Raw genomic sequence first — 14,865 nt, 5'->3', positions numbered from 1 at the left:
ACTTCTCACACAGCCACGGGGTGCGGGGTGGACCTCAATGTTTAATCATCTTTAATCAAGATGGGAGGCCTAAGGGCAGGTTCATGCGGGAAAGGCCTTTCTGTGGCGCGTTTAATTAAGACTTTCGTGACTTGCCGTTAGGTCAGCGCGGTGCGCGGCCCAGGGTCCCGCAGCCCTGCCCTTTGTTACCCCGTGGACCCCGCCACGGGCACCCCGCGGCTGCCAGCCCGAGCCCGGAGCGCACGCTGGCTCCCCACAGCCGACACGCATCAGGTCCCCCCTGCAGGACACAACTCCACGCGCGGCAGCCCCGCACGGGGACGCCCGGGCCCGGCGCCCCCCGGCACCTCGCGCCCAAACCCGCGCGCTGCCCCCGACCCGGGGCCGAATTAGGTATGAACACTTATGTAATCGCCCGGGGGCCACGCCTTTCCCACCGCCCCACCTCCGCCAGGACAAAGTGAAGTTTAAAATAGAAACCAATTACCTGGCCTCCGCCGCGCCTCGGCCCCTGGAGCTCGGTCCGCCCCGCAGCGCACACCCCCGCCCCGGCCCCCACTCCCCGCCCGCGCGCAAACCCCGCCCCAGCCAGAACCCCACTCCCAGACCAGGCCCTCACTCCCGGACCAGGCCCCCCAGTCTCCCGCCCCAGCGCAGCCCCGGGCCCAGCCGGCCCCACCCCCCAGCCCCATCCCCCGCACCCTCCCGTCAGCCCGATCGCTCACTAACTAGACCCCCTCTGGCCCGCACCGACCCCTGCCTTTGTTACGGTGCGAAGTTGGGCCGTGGGTCCCCGTCTCTTTCACTTCTTGGGTTACAGTGCAGGCTTGTGACGTCCGCTCCACATGACGGGGGCGGGGGGCGGGCGTCGGGGGGCGGGCGTCGGGGGCGGGCCCTCCCCCACCTCTCGGCCCAGCCCGCCCCGCCCACGGCCCTCCCCCAGTAAGCCAGGCCGCGAGAGGCCGCCGCCCCCGCCCCCGGGGCGGGCAGGTAAATACCCCCGCCCCCGCTCCGCCCCCCTCCCCCGGCGCCCCGGGCCCAGCGCCGCACCGCAGGGAGAAACAGAAATAGGAATGATTTAATCCAGCGACACCTCCCCCTGTTGCCCATTCCTCAATCCGCGAGCCTACGGTGGGGGGGGGGGGAGCAGAATCGAGTGGTACTCAGATTTGGGGGGCGGAAATGGCCCGGAGGGAGGCGTGGGGCTGGACACTCCCTTGTAACCGAGTTAGGCTCTTGCAGGGGAAAGACGAAGGTCGCCCGGGGTCGCCTCTGGACCCTCGGGGTGACCTCCGTGCGGCCCTGCAGCCGGACACACCGAGCGTGGACCAGGCCGGAGCGCGGGGTCCCTCCCAGGGGTCTCCTGCCAGGCTCTCGGGGAAGGAGGGGGCACAAGTGGGTGCTTAACCCGTTCCCTGCAGCATCGCCATCCATCCCGGAGTGAAGCCGCACAACTCCAACACTGAACCGCGGTGCCGCACGGCCAGCCCGGTCCACAGGCTTCCACACACATCACCACCGATATTCCTGGGGAAACTGGTGCCAGACGAAGCCCGGAGGGAACGTGGGGAGGCCGTGACGCACTCCGCCCCTGAATGTGCCCATTGTGCGGGGGAGCCCGGACCAGCGCTTCGCGTTCATAAGTCGGGTGGGCAGCAGAACTTTCAATGACCACGAGCAGGTAACATTCTAGAATTTGCCAAGGACTTAAGTATCAACTTCCAGTGTTAGAAAATAAAATTTGAAGTTGTAAGGTACATGCTGTCCTTCACTTTTTCTACAGAGTTAACACCAGTTTCACCTATCCTCGATCTCTCCACGCTTAGTGCCTGGCGAGTGGGCTCCAGCACTCGGACCCCAAGTGCGCAGGGCGCGCCTGCCGCGTGGGAACGAGACGGAAGGAACCACACATTTCGATTCCCCAACTGCTGAGAAGCATAATCACGTTACTCCTTTTCTTCCCCTTCTACAGGTTTCTGCTTGAATCCGAAAGCACCTCTTAAGGCCGTTCTTCACAGGACACTCGGGGAAGGAGGGTGGGTCTCCATTTGGACTGCTGCGTGCCCACCTAGCTGCAGACTCAGATAAAAGCGTGTCCACGTCTACAGCTCACAACTGTGCAAATCAGGAGCCTGCGGATGCGCGGGGTTGGTGGGACTTAACTGTGCAGACACATGGGCGCGTGCACGCGCGCGGGCGCGTACACACACCCCAAATTACCTCCGGGATGGAGAAAGCCGCTGCGATTGGCCGGCAGAGCCGTCACTCACACCCAGGGGGCAGGGAGACTCTCCAAGGCTGTTTCCTTTTTTTCCCCTCCTCCCTACCGTTTCATTTATTGGTAAAACAACAGCAGAGCTCTGAAAGTTAGCCATCTGTGCCGAGTTTGCCTTCTTTAACGAGGGGGGCGTCAGACAATATCCATTTAAATATATTTCGTACTTCCACAATGGATGAAAAGGGAAATTAGCAATCCGAGTGGGGGCGGAGAGGGAGCTCTCAGTAAAAAGGAGGGGGGGTCATCCGGGAGGGGTGGACGCGGGGTGAAGAGTTGTTCTCAACACCCAAAAGGGACTTTGACCTTTCACTGATCTCGAAATTAAAAAATATTTTTCACAGGTCAGATGATAACAAACGCGGGTCCCAACTTATGAACTCATTATTTTAACTTTATTATTAAAGCATGCGCCAGCAATCGTGTTTCCTTAAGAAAGAACTGACCTATTTTTGGCTGGAGATAAACAATCATGTTAACAGATGTTAATCTTGTAATCTGTTTTTCCTGTAAGCACTTTACATACCCGGGTTGCAGACCTTAAAAATAACATCTTTTCCAAAAAGACCTGACGTCACAATTCACTCCCTGAAAAATCACTCCCCCTCTCCAGTTTTTTTCCTCCGCAATGATTTCAAAGACATTAAATCTTTTTCACTTTATAAATGCTGATTTGTTCTGCCTCAACTCCCACGGGCTTTTATTTGCATTTCAAATTCCACAGGTTACACCAGTCGCCTTTTCAAAAAATGTAAACCAACAATGAAGCAGCAAATGGCTTTTTGTGCATCTGGATTAAATAAGGCACAGAATGAATATATTTTAAAAGAGGGCTGAGCAAATTGATCTTTGCACACCCGGAGACCAAGTAATTCTTTATCAATAAGCCCAGAGGAATGAGTAAGATACAGACACACAACCCCAAAAGCTCCTGTTCAGATCCTGGTCTGCTGCGGGAGCTTATTAACGCTGATAATAATTGGGGCTGACTTACAGACCCACATTTTTCGGTAAAAGGTTCGTCTCTCTGGTCCCTAATAGCAGGGGTCCACCGGCTCCCCAGACCACCAGGACTGACTGTCACCGCACACCAACCAACGTTCCTCCACGAAACGCTGTTTTAAATACCCAACTCGGCAGGCTTTTAACAAATTTATCCATACAAAGTTTCTTTTAAACTTGACGAGGTGGTTTAATCTGAATACTGATCATAACTCTTTGGTAGGTTAGCGCTCCCTGGAAATGGCAGATTAGGCGCTTTTCCAGCCTCCCTCCCCCAACACACACCCCAAGTGCTCTTTTCTTGTATATACACGCGTATATATCGCGATCAATACCTCCCCCACCTCCACCCCCCGCCACCACGCCAGGCTGGGCTCATCTCCGAGGAGCCCATGCCACCCGGACCCCCCCACCCCTCCTCAGAGTCATTGCGAGAACCCTCTCCCCCACCCCCACCCCTGCCCTAACTTCCCTTCCAGGCTCTCACTTCTTTAATGTTAGGGTCACTTAGGCGCTCCCAGCTGACGGGCACGCAGCCAGGGGGGTGGGGGAGGAAAAACAACGCCCCTCCCCGCAAACACGTCCCCGAGGCAGCAGTACTCGGTGCCCACAGGCATCGATCCCATCAGCCGAACCCTTAATAATTGAAGCAGCTCCTTGGGCCCCGCAGCCCCATCACCCACCTTCATTAGCCGGAGCGTTTTACTTTAAAGTAAGGCAATTTGCTCTTTGTCTCTTAATGGATGGAGAGCGCATCCGAGCTCCCCTCCTCCCGCGTCGCCTTTGACGAAGTGTACAAAGCCGGAGCCTCCTCCGCGCTCCCACCCCGGCCCCCACCCCGCCCCTCCACTGCGGTAAAAACCACCTCCCGGGCGCTCGCCTGGCCGCCCGAAGTTGCATCTTCCCTCTCCTGGAATTGCGGAGCGAAGCAACTACCCACAGGGAAAGCCAGCCGCCCTCCCCGCGCCCGGGAGCCCCTCCCCGGCGCCCCCCACCCCCGCGGCGCACGCCGTGTACCCCACACGTCGAGGCCCGGGCCCCGCGCCCCCCGCCCCCCGCGGACCCCGCGGCGCCCCGACCCCGGCCCCTACCTTTGAGGGGAAGCGGCGGCCAGGGGAGGAGGACGCGCACGCCCCGCGCCTCTGAAGGTGAAGCCGAGCGCCCGAGGCGCGGAGCCGAGCGCTGCACTAGACCGACCGCGCCAGCTGCGCCCGGGCGCGGGGGACGCGCGAGGGCGCGCAGGGCCCGCCACGCGCCCGACCCCCTCCCCGCGCCGCCCGCGCGCGCCCCAGACGCGCCCGCCCCGCGGGGACCCCGGCGCCTGCCGGGCTAGGGGGGTTGCGCCGCGCGGGGAGAGGACCGGGCCCCCGCGGCCGGGCGCAGGCCGGAGGCTTCCCCCAGCCCCGGAATGGTCTGCCCTGTAGGAAACGCACACGCTCCACTATTGTCTCTTCAGCACAAAGTTCTGCCACACTGCGGGGAAAGTCTGGAGGCTCGCGATGACTCAGACACAGATAATTCTTCTCCTAATAGCACTGAATCACGATCCCAGCGGCTCGTTGTCGCCCCTTCCTCCCAAGGACCAGCGCTGCCGCAGATCCAGTTACGGGAAGCTGTTTACGCGCACACACGGCTACACACACATGCACGCATCCCTACGTGCTGGGGATGCATTTTCAGCCGACCCGGGCACCTGAGCGCTAAGCCTCGATCCTGATTTACACGCGAGTATCCTTCCGGGGATCCCGGGCGCGCGTGCATTACAGACCGCCGGGGGCGTGCGTTTCACCCAACTTCCTGATAAATGTGCTCAGGGGTTTTCAGACGCGGAGTATCGGCAGATTAAGTCCAGAATCAAGATGGGGTCCCCCTGGAAAGACTTCACTACAAGGATTCTGCTGTGTGGCAATTTTTTAATGACTGTTGTTTTTTTACTTTTTTCCTTGAAAAGTTCAACTTTAATTTTTGTTTTTTCAAACTCCATTTTTTTCACCCCAACTACTACTCTCTGTGGGCCGTAGTTAGTTGCGCTAAGTTGAGTCTGGGAATAGAAATCCCCATTTGACTCCAGAAAGCTGTAATGGGGGGTGGGGTGGGTGCTGAAGGAGAAGGGGCGGGAGGGGGCAGAGGGGAGGAGGAGGGAGGCTGTGGGAGGGGGAGCCCCCTGAGTTGACGGTGACGTAGACCCAGGGCGCGGTGGCCTGCGGAGGGGTAGCGACATCTTCTCCCACCAGGCTCCAGGCCATGCCGTGCCCTCCTCGCGACAAGCCCGCAGTGAAGGTGGATCCCGTCCAGGACACGGACGCAGCTCTGCTGGAGAGGCAGCGCCACAGTCCAGGCGTTACCTTCCGCGGTGGCATTTCTCCCGGTGCCTACCACTCGCTAGCACGCAAGGCTGCTGCGGCTCTCGGCCCACTCCAACTTAGGGCATCTACAACAGAAACCACTGCGGACAGGCGCCAAGGGAGGGGCTTGTGCGGGCAAAGCTGGACTCAGCCCTGGGGCCATTCTGCGTGTGTGTTGTGAGTGCAGTGTGTGTGATGGGTGTGCATGTGCGTATGTCTCGAGGAAGGAAGCCGGGAGGAGAGAGACAGGGAGGGACAAGAGGGCTGAGAAGGACCCCTACTCATAAAATGTGATTCATGCTGCGCACTCATTTGGGTAGCAGGCCTGGTAAAGGTCGTTGGCAATTGTTGCTGCTTTCAGCGTGAATGCCTAAGTGGGATGTATTCTGGAACAAGCAAATTAAAGTCGGATTCACGGAAAAGTGTTGCAGTGCCCACCGTTCATTACAATGCAGAGTAAAAACTCACAAATAAAAGTATCCCCCACTGCAACTAATTATATGGATGTAAATGTCATATACAGACATAGTGTCACATATATGTGTACTCACCCCCAAAAGAGCTTAAAACTGCCATACTTGAAATTTTAATGCTTTTTGTAGTATTTTGGGATGGATTTGAGTTCATGGTAAAAATTCTTGGGTCTATTTAAAACTCCGGTCTTGCACTAATAACTTCCATGTGTTGGAAATTGACAAGTTAGATCAACAGTCAGTGAGCAAAACGTCCAAACTCCTCCACGTAAAATTGTGATTTTCAGTACTCGCTTCCCTTCTCTCGTCCACTTATCAGCCGCAGGTAATTTCACTCAGGGCTATGCGGCTTCTAAAACAATATTGTGCTTTTAAAATAATTTCTTTCTTCCATGTTTCTCTACAACGCACGCAGATTCTGAGGCTGTAACTTGAGAGGCGGCAAGAGTTACATCCTGGAAAATGGCAGTTTGAGGGCCAGAAGGGTTTTGTTACTGATGAGAGCAGCATTCCTGAGCGGGAATGTGTTTACGTTATTGTTCACTTGTATTTTTAAAAACGATATAAAAACAAAAGATTTGAGCTCTCATATTGTTTAGCATTGTCAAAATTTCAGCTGTTTAAAGTCTTCTAACATTTACAGTTACCATTAAGGATTCAGGACACTGTTTCTACACAAAATATAAATCCCTGAAATCCCCAAGAGAGGTCCTTTTATTTTGAAGCATTTAGGTAAATTACAATATTTGGATGGAGAGAAGTCAGCAATATTAATGGATTGATGGTTGAATGTGTATTTGGCTATTTATAACTTTATAACAGACAATAATTCTGCTTAATGAAATAGATGAAGAGAAAAATGCCTCTTTTCCCTTGTTATTTGTTATAATTAAGGGGTTATTTGTTGAGTATTTGGGACTCTTGTTCCTTCACGCTAAGGAAAATGGCATTTTAATGAAACAGTGTTCAGTGGTTTGTCTGCATAAGTGAAGCGATGGCGCGATTGCTGAATATTTAGATCAGAAAAGTTCTTAAGAGGTTCCATTAAAGAATAGTTACAAGTGAAAAACAAATACATACAAAAAAAAAGAAAAAAAGAACCCCGAAGAGGCCTTGTCTGTCTAAAAGCTGAAAGTGAAACTCTCTGTAGTATGAATTCTAAGACAAGCTAAAAATATGTATTAAATATGCATGTTCAAAAATGTAAGTGCACTACTTAGTAAATATTTAATGTTAAGTCTTTGTGTGAATTTATTAGGATTTTATAAATTATATCTGAAAAAGGAGAAGGACGTTATGCACTTAAGTCTTGGGATAATCTCTCAGAACGAACTTAAATTTACGGATTTCAGAGTGGATTGGGGATAAATTTGATTTAAATGGTCAGTAAATATTCCTAGGTAAAGACTTTTAGGAGAAGTTTCATTGCTGCCTGCCTTTATGATATTTGGAGTAGTAATTTCATGTGTAAATGAAATTTGGCTATTTATTTCATCACTGCTGGCTTCAAAAATATTACCCCAATCCTAACTTGCTGTTCTTTCCTAAAATCTTTCCTTTTCACAGAACTTGGAGACTCAGAGAATACGCTGTGTTCAGACTATACAGGAAAAACAGCGCATCGGCATGAGTGATTCAGTATGAAATTGAACATATGGTGATCCCCTGCCCTGATGGGAGGCAATGGTGATTATGTTTTAAATAGTCTTTTTAAATGGTTTCAGACTGCTTGAATCTGAAGTCAACCAACAGAATATTTTTACTCTGGGTACAGTAGATGATCTCAATTGTTTCTTAAATTTTAATTCTTTGGAAGGTGATGCATATTGTGGCTGTAAAACAGACACTGCACACTTCTAAACACACACACCATTACCTCTAATGTGATCGACGCCCGGATTCCCCCATGTTTACACCAAGATCACTTCTCCCTGTGCAGCTTTCTCTGGTGCTGTCTTTTGTGTAAATTTGGCAATTTTGGTCACTCTGTCTTGAGCTTTCAGCTTTAGTCAGTCATGATGGAAACCTGCATGCTGTTGGAAAGTGACAATTTCTTCATGTCTCCGTGGTGTACAAGTCTGAAGACACCTTCAACAGCCACACTTGAATTTTTATATGGTTTAATAATCAGCAAAGCATCTCTCCAAGATTTGTGCAAAATATACCCGTGTACATGACACAGAGAATGCCTTCCTCACCTTTCCCTGTGGCAGAAACCTCACCCTTCCCGGGGAATCAGCTCTTTTAACAATCCCTCCTTGTTTTCTGCTCAGAAGAAAACTCCGTAATGACCCATAATCCTATTCTCATGGCAACGCAGGGTTTCCTTCACTGACTGTTGTGCACATGTCTTGGTTGACAACAAAGATACCGGCACTAATAACTTCCCATCACAGAGTTAGTGCAGATTCACAGTTGAGGAAAAAGTATCGAACACATCCTAACAGTTCCAGGCAGTTCCAGATTTTCTCACCATTTGCAATTTTTGGTAACTACATCAGGACTCCACAGCAGGTAGAGGGCCCTCAAATCTGTTCTTAATTTCAACTAAAGTGGAAGACTTTCAGCCACAGCTGGTGCAGAAGAGTTGATACAGAATTCCACAGATGTGGTTTGTCATGGCTTGAAGAATAAAAGGAAGTTGGCGGTGGAGCAGAATCCATTTATGGAAAGACCAATTCAGGAAGGATCCCCTTTTGAAAGATTTCCCACGTCAGGGAAGAGAGGGCCTGTCTTACCACCTCTTCCCATAGCCCTACGGTATGTTAATTACTTAGCAGCTTGGTTGTGACCTATTAACACCACACGCTGTCGCGACAGCAAAACCACTGACTTTTTCTGCCCCCAAATCTCATTCTGTTTCACCATGCATAACTGATCACATGCGCATGTTTATGCAAACTTTCCTAAGAGAACTGAAAATAAAATAAGGGAACAGCCATGTCTCTTTCGCTCCGGGTCGGCAGATACACTTGTAACGAAACCAGGGAGGGAACAAGTGCTCAGAAGCCTTTGCGTGAGATCTCACTTGGCGCAGCACAGAATGCCGTCTGAAGGAAAGCAGAATTTAGCATTTAGGTGACTCGGTGGTGTTAGAATCAGAACCAGAAGAAAAGAAGTGGTCAGAATATGGGTGGGTAGTTGTCATAATTAAGGAGTTGAGACATTTTGTTGATGAGGAAGGCTGGGTGCAGTTTTTTTGGTGACTTGTTATTGCATTGAAACAGACAAAATTTACCATTTTAACCATTTTCAGGTGTACTATTCAGGGGCGTTCATTCACACTGTTATACAACCGTAACCACCATTCATCTCCAGAACTGGCTTCATCTTTTAAAACTGAAACTGCCCATCAAGCAACTCCCTCTGTCTCCTCCCCCCAGCCCCAGGCCACCACCTCGTCCTTTCTGTGTCTCTGAATTTGACTACCCTAGGGACCCTCATACAGGCGGGGTCTCACAGTATCTGTCCTTCCGGTGCAGGTTTGTTTCACCCAGTACAATGTCCTCAAAGCTGTAGATCGATACAATTTTGCCTTCTTTGTAAAAGATGTAGCAGTTACATATGCACCCAGGCAAGAATTTTGCCAAATAAATAGATTAGCAAAGTGACTGTAATCTCAACAAAAACAATTCTCAAGAATTTATCTTCTCTTACAATTATCTCCCACTCAGGCTGTCTTTGCTTATGTTTCCCTCCTTATAATCTTCAGAGGAAATAAGAAAAAAAGTTCCATCTTCTTCCCAAATGGAAACCAGTACAGCCAGTAAATACATGGAGCAAGTTACAAGGCCGAATCTGAGTTAACTACCCTCTGTTTGGCATCTATGTGAAATTTCTTCTATAATTTCTCGAAAAGGAGAGATTGTGGTATGTAACTGACTACATTCTCAACAAGCTTTTTCCCAAACAAAAAAATCCAGTGTTCCTCACTATGATTTAGAAAGAACTGACATTAATCACCTTATCTGCAAAGTGGGAATTGCTCTTAGAGTTATTAGGAACAAGAAAAGTGAAAATGCAAAATCATTTGAAATTGTTTTCATAGTATACTCAGTGGGGAGGGTGTAGCTCAGTTGTAGAGCGCCTGCTTGGCATGCACGAGGTCCTGCGTTAAATCTCCAATACCTCCTCTAAAATAAATAAACCTAATTACCTTCCCCCACCAAAAAAAATAATATATTCATGTGGACAAATGTAAGCTCTTGTTTGAATATGCAGGTCCTGCCTCACCAGATGGTGGCTGATGTGATCAAAATGATAAAATCAGATGTTAATTTAAGATGTTGTTTTAAAACATCTGAAGGCATCGGAAATGTTCTCCCCAATTGTATTAGTACTCTCAGAAGGGGAGGGGGTCATATCTAGGACCATTCAATTTTCTCACATTGATTTTCAGAATTTTGTTTGTTTTCATAAAATGCTGCTGATGTGGTCAAGCCTACAGAATCTCGGATTCCCACCCCAAACCGTGGATGTTTACAAGCTGTTTCCATTCAGCACCTAATCCAGGTGTGCCCGTGGGGGTGGGGTGGGGCACATGGTGGGCGATTCGGCTCCACCCTCTCCAGGCACCCTGCCTGCTCCTGGCACCCCGAGCAGGGAAGGATCAGATTCCCTGGGGCCACAGACCCTCCTGGGATGGAACTTGTCAGCACTTGGCTTCTCTCTGGCAAACTCCAAAGATAAACCAAAACCGGCCCTCAGCCCTCGCCTCCTGTGACCAGGGAGGCCTCCTGACTGTCCTGGCTTTACAGAAACTTCTGGGGTGTGGACAGCAGGGCCTTTGAGTCACATGCAGCATTTGCAGGTCTGGATGCACACTTCCTTCTTTATTTGCTACAGCTGAAGCCCTTTGGCTGCTAGAAAGGCTTTATTTAAAATAAATACAGAAGAGACTCGTAACCCTGTGAGTTACAATAACAATACAATCATCCACTAAGTACTAAACTCTGTTCAAACAAAGTTCAGGGACGGACTGACAAATTGACAAAAGAAGGAAATTCAAAGAGGAGAGGCTGCCACTCAAGCCGGGGTCTCCCTGTTGTGTGGGCAAAGCGGGCCGAGCAGAATGAGCCGAGCGGCTGGTGGCTATTTCTTTTTCCCTCTAGTTTGCCTCCGAGTTTCCACACTCCGGTAAAGTAGGGTATGAGCAAAACTAAAGGAATCCTTAAAATGAAGTCATTTTCTATATGACTCTTTTTTTGCTTTTTTTCAGAAAAGAAATTACGCCATACTTACTGGTGGAAAACCATATTCTGCTTTCCAGCCCTCCCCCACGCCACTCTCCCCCTTTTATTGCCATCAGGCTTGTCCAGTTGTCTCTGGAGCAACTTTTGGGCAAATGGATAACAAAGGTCCACTCTGGAGCTTGTGTTCTTTAGGAAACATTATGAAAATGTGATTTGACTAATAATTTTAATTGTGAAATACATGTCTTTAGAACAATGCAAAACCACCTAATTTTTTTTTTAACTATGTTTGTGAAGTGTTCAGCAGGTAACTGTTCCACAGTCCCCGACCCTCTCAAAGCCAGGAAATTCCATCTTCTCTTTAAAAGCAATGATGTACCTCAAATTGAAAATTTTGGTGAAACTTTCTTTCAATCACCAACAACAGAAAAGGATTTCCAAAACTAAAGTCTGCTCCAGAAGAACCTGTAACAGTATCATTCCACTGACTAATGTCTTTCTCTTCCCCCCAGTACGTTATTGCACAGTATTGCTTCACCCGCCCTCGCTGCGCAAAATGACGGGCAAGTTAACGGTGCAAATACCCTGCTCGTTGCAGTCTCGCTCTGTCTTGAGGAATCAAACACGGAATAAACACTGCACATCTAGACAGGGGACTGTAAACATTTTGGTTATCTAAGACTCTGAGGGAAAATACAGAAACCAAGTGAAAAACACATTATGTTCAATGAACCCTGCACCACACAGGTATTTCCACACCGTGGTGGGAGTTTCGTATGTGCTGGTTCTGCGTACATTGGAAACAGAGTGATGAAAGCCACACAACCTCTTCTCTCTTCTGCGTGCGGAGATGCCCACTTTCTAACTCAAAGTTAGTGTGTAGAAAACGCCATAGACAGGAAGGTAGGAATGATGAATTACAGATGATTCTTTACAAGTGAAAAAAGATGAGTGCATGAATTGTGAACCATCTCATCTTCCAGGGACCGAGGCACTGTGGTTTCTGTGAGTCTGTCCGTCTCCACGCCAGCTCTGATGAGAACAGACGACCATTACATTCCTTCTGGAACAGTAGCGGGTTTACCCTATGGAGTTGTAATAATTGCGCATGCTCCGTTTGTGTAGTTTATTTCGTTTATTGTATTTTAATCCTCCTCACAACAGCAAAGTGAAATGGCTCAAAGTTGTTAGCTCCTCTGAAAGTTTAAAACTCATAGCAAAGTGCTTATGTGTGGCGCAGGCATTTAGAAGCAGAATTGTTTTGAATTCATACAATATTTTGAAGAATTGCGTGTCTAAGAGGATAGTTCTTAAAGTCCATTCGCCCCACGTACTGCAGGAAGGGCTTTCTTCCTGGCTGTGCGGGTGTCAGTCTGCTCCTTCTGTGAAATTTTAAGGCAGAACAATGTCCTTGTTCTAGTCTGTGTAAGGTCTAAGCTCCCTGGTACAGGGACACTGAGAAATTTTAATAAGAATGGTGATTCTTCCTCTCGCCAAGAATTTCTTGCAAAAGGTAGCGGCGATGACTGTGAATTTGGGATAACTCCTGGAGAGACTCAACGCTGCCCGCGTCAGTCGGGTGTATGAGTACGACCTTAGCAGTCTTCACAAAAATGCGTCATGTTAACATTTCAGAGGCTAAAGGAACACAAGGAACTTCTGACTCTAAATGCACGTAGTATCACTAAAACCACATGCAAGTCAGAAAGCCCAAAATGTTCACTGTGACTTCGGTCACGGCACTCAGCGTTCTCACAATGATAATAATTTATAAAACACATAATGTGAGCAGAGATAAAGGCACTCACGCCCTCGACAGATGTATTGAATTCACGTGTGTGATGAGGTGTGGCGCTTGGCTGGGCGTCCCCAGCCGTGAGGACATCTCTGGGGCCGCGAGTTGCTCCCGGGTTTCGGCAGAGACGTCGCACTGGGTCGGAGACTGGTGAGCCCCGGCTCTTGGTTAGAAACCCGTGCGTGTGTTCCCGCAGCTCTCCGGGCTTGGCGCGCTCGTTCTGGTTAAAGCGCGTGCTGCAGACGCCGCTGCTTCCCCGCCTGACAGTCACTCAAGCCCCCCCCCCCCCCCCCCCCCGTCCTGAGCGTGGTCCAGTCTGCGCTGGGCAACGCTGCCGGAAGGCGAGGGCAGCCCCAGCTCCCAAAAGCGGGAGCTGAGTTTGGTCTAAGCCAATACAGGGGACCCAGTCCCCCTGCCCGGGTGTGGGTGAGCTAGACCTAGATGTGCGAGGCTGGCCGTTGGCCGCGAGGGGCAGTTTGCTGGGAGCGGGTAGAGGGGCTTCCAGCACAAGGTCTTCTCATTGATAAGAGGAATCGGAGGTGGAGAAATAGTTACCCCACTTGTCCCACGGGGCGGCCACCTGGAGCAGTGGCAGCTTGGGGCTGTGACACCTGAGGTCACCTTCCACCCTGGAACCTGGGGGAGCAGGAAGTCTCTGATTCCACCGAGCTTGGAGCAGACACCCAGCCCTGGACTAAGGGATGAATTTGCCCTTTTGTTTTTGCCATTTGAGTCAGGGATTTCTGTTTCTCTTAGTTGAAAGCAACCTAAATCTGGTTTTGAACTGGCTGTTTGCCTTGCCAGCCCCTCCCTGGTCTGGAGGCCCAGAGTGGTAGAGAGTGTGCCCGGGGCCGGGGACCACTGGCCGCAGGGGCCACAGGGACCACAGAAGGAAGACGGATTTCACTGAAGGCAGCTGGCAGCCACCAAATCACTTTTAAGAGGAGGACGTGATCAGATATGTTTTAAAGATTGCTCTGACTCCAATGAGGAGAAAGGCTGCGTGGTAGAGTCATTGTTAAGAGGTGTGGGGAGAGGCTGGCCGTGAGACCAGCCTGCCTCAGGGACCCCTGGGAAGGGGAGGGTCTTGGGGGTCAAGGCAGAGGCTTCTCCATCATTGCTGCTCATCTGACGGTGGAAGAAATGTGAGCATGTTGGGTATGACACAAATGGTCAGGAGAAATGAAGACACAAGGACATACATGTGGCACCAGGCCTCGGAGACATCACCTTCCTGGCCAGTACGGCCACTAGGCCGGCCACAGCCCACAAACAGGGTGCTGGCTAGTGTGAGTTTAGGGAGTGCCCGCCCACATCAGTGCGGGCTGCCTGCCCTGCTGGAGGTGCCCACTGGACCTTTCCTCAAAAGGCAGGTTCTGAGGCTCTGCAGGTCTTTGCTGTCAGGGCACCTGTCCCCGCCCTGCCTTCCTGTCCTTCCAGGCCCAGGACCCACCCTGATGCTAAAGCTATACACTACGTCTCGCTTTCTATCTGCTGCCTCACTTATGAAAACCCCCTCAAAATGTAGAATTGCAACTTTATGTTTTCCTGTCACTGAGCTTTGGCCAACCTCAGGGCCTGGATTCTTCTTCTGAATCACAGACTAAAGAAAACTGGAAATAAAAAATACATTTTAAAAAGGGTAGAAAAAACAAGGGTGAATAAAGAAACCTGGAAAAACCCGAAAAACTATAGTGCTACGTTTAAACATGTTGTTTGTAAAGAATATAACAATAGTGATCTGGAGTGACAATGCCCCCAAACCTCAAGAGCAGAGGAAAGA

The 14,865-nt window shown here is 50.3% G+C and overlaps 1 protein-coding gene and 1 long non-coding RNA gene across 7 annotated transcripts in view; one reads left to right on the top strand and one right to left on the bottom strand.

Annotated features, from left to right (window-relative positions):
- The window catches only part of ZNF516 (zinc finger protein 516), a 96,988-nt gene extending 92,075 nt beyond the window's left edge, over positions 1 to 4,913 (bottom strand). Inside the window, exon 1 of one of the 6 annotated variants that reach the window (XM_032470660.1) lies at positions 4,711 to 4,913. The gene's annotated coding sequence lies outside the window, so the exon portion shown is untranslated. Of the gene's footprint in view, positions 1 to 487; positions 535 to 754; positions 873 to 3,960; positions 4,072 to 4,368; positions 4,507 to 4,710 lie in introns of those variants that run through there. The other 5 variants (XM_032470661.1, XM_032470658.1, XM_032470662.1 and 2 more) reach the window with 5 other exon arrangements.
- Positions 938 to 2,512, top strand: LOC116660671. The gene is made up of 3 exons (XR_004316256.1): positions 938 to 990; positions 1,422 to 1,681; positions 1,973 to 2,512. It is a non-coding gene; the product is annotated as an uncharacterized LOC116660671 (long non-coding RNA).
- Positions 4,914 to 14,865: the final 9,952 nt, after the last annotated feature.

This window comes from Camelus ferus, chromosome 30 (genome assembly GCF_009834535.1).
Source record: "Camelus ferus isolate YT-003-E chromosome 30, BCGSAC_Cfer_1.0, whole genome shotgun sequence".
Lineage (NCBI taxonomy): Eukaryota > Metazoa > Chordata > Mammalia > Artiodactyla > Camelidae > Camelus > Camelus ferus.
Note: the sequence above shows the minus strand (reverse complement) of the source record. Positions and strands in the feature narration are given on the sequence as shown.